The sequence below is a fragment of the Myotis brandtii genome, unplaced genomic scaffold (assembly GCF_000412655.1).
Source record: "Myotis brandtii unplaced genomic scaffold, ASM41265v1 scaffold760, whole genome shotgun sequence".
Lineage (NCBI taxonomy): Eukaryota > Metazoa > Chordata > Mammalia > Chiroptera > Vespertilionidae > Myotis > Myotis brandtii.
Window position 1 is genome coordinate 1628179 of NW_005371038.1, and position 1815 is coordinate 1629993.

A 1815-nucleotide genomic window follows, 5' to 3' on the forward strand; every position below is an offset into this window, starting at 1 on the left:
CTCGGGTCTCCGACTTCTGCGCCGCCGAGTGCCTGCTGCCGCCGAGGCTGGTCCTGCGTAAATGGCGCCGGCTCTCCCCCAAAGAGCTGCCAGGCGCCGCCTACTGCCTGCTTCTGGAGTCGGCGGCAGGGCTGCAATTCTGAGATTTCAATGAATTAAAATGCTTTCATTGAAAGTGCGCCAGATTATTTCGTTTTAGGTCGTTCACGTTACCAACTATAATCATCACTAACAACATAAGCCTTTCTCTCCGCGTCCAGATACTAGATTAAAACCCTACGCACTTGGCAGGCAGCCGGAATGGGGCCATGTACTATGGCCAGCTGCACGGTGCAGGTGAGTACATGCTAATTGGAGGGCCTCTGTGACAGAACCACCGCTGGCCATCGAGGCCAGATTGCCTTCTCACTGACCAGTGTCACATGATTGTCTCCAGGAATAACCAGGCTTATTTTCTGACATTGATGAACAATTTGGTCCAAGAAGTATTGGTCAAAAACAGGTGAATCAGCAAGAAATAAGATTTATGACAACAATTCTGTGCCGACATTTTAAAGATGCTTGCCTGTAACACTGATCCATAAATTTAAACTACGGGTTTGAGGAATTATAACTTATTCTTTTTAATACTACCAAATTTGCTAAGGGTTGAACAATATTTAATATTTTCTTGATTTTAAATTTGATTTAGCTCATCAAAGCCCATTCACCTGTTCTAAAACTGTTTTTTGAATTTCTGTATCATTACAAATAGCATTGTCCTTTGATGTTCATTTTCACAGTACATTGCTACCCTGTTATTCAGAGGAAATACTTGCCTTTAAAATCTAACTCAAGAATGATCACAATAACAAGTAGATTTGTTTTGCTTACTGATTCGCCCTAATGCTGACCTTGAAGCTATGGCCATTGGGATAGGAAAAGAATACACCATTTTTGTCTGTCGTTTAAGATCACCAGCAGCAAATCTAATGAATGATCCGGAAAGCAGGTGGCCTCTCCATGCCCATCTCCTCTTCCTTTTGAGTGAAGGGATGGCCATTGGGAAAGCATCCCAGAGCAGCGTCCAGACACACGGGGGAAGGCTCTGGGCTCCCTGCCGCCGTTTCTGGGGTCTGAAGCGACCATCCAGGCTAAAATCAGGATGTTGTTTTCCATGAAAACCCAAAATATAGGTTGTCCAGTGAGATGACAAAGTGGAGGTTGAGGACTAACCAGAGAAGGGTGAAAAATTTTTTTTTTTTTTTTTGAATTTTTGTGAGTTTATTTGAGCCAAACTGTCGACATATGCCGGGAAGCAGAACCTCAATGAATTGAGATAGTGCTCCGGAGAATGGCAGGGTTACATCCGAATTTATACATGAAATTCATTGGTGAGAGATTTAAGGAGGTGGGATTAAGTGAAGGGGGGGGGAACCTCTGTGATAGGATAAAAGTAAAATGATGGACACATACTTAGGTGGGTGCAGGATCAATTAACATGATAATGAAGGAATTTGTAGTATCTGTCCTGGCGCCCAGAACATTTGGTTGTGCCCCAGGGGCTCCAGAAAAAAGGGAAGTTACAAGTTACCCAGACATTTCAAGGGTATGTTATCTTAGAGGCAAAAAGGCAAATGGGCTCAGTAAGGATCAAAGTTGATCTTGTCAGTGAAGATACTGGCCTAGGACATAACTGCCCACCATAACTGCTTTTAGTTAAAGTTTAATTTCAGACCATCCTTTGTGGTTACTTTAGGTCTCTGAGTCTGCTAGGCTGCCACGCAGGCCTTCCCTGAGCTTGTCAGGTCAGCGTGTGGCCCCTTTCGTCCACAC

At 44.1% G+C, this 1815-nt stretch overlaps 1 long non-coding RNA gene across 1 annotated transcript in view; it reads left to right on the top strand.

Moving 5' to 3' along the window:
• The first annotated feature begins 236 nt into the window (after positions 1–236).
• The window catches only part of LOC102243039, an 8884-nt gene continuing 7305 nt past the window's right edge, over positions 237–1815 (top strand). The window contains exon 1 of the long non-coding RNA XR_314535.2: positions 237–336. This is a non-coding gene — a long non-coding RNA (uncharacterized LOC102243039). The remainder of the gene's footprint in view (positions 337–1815) is intronic.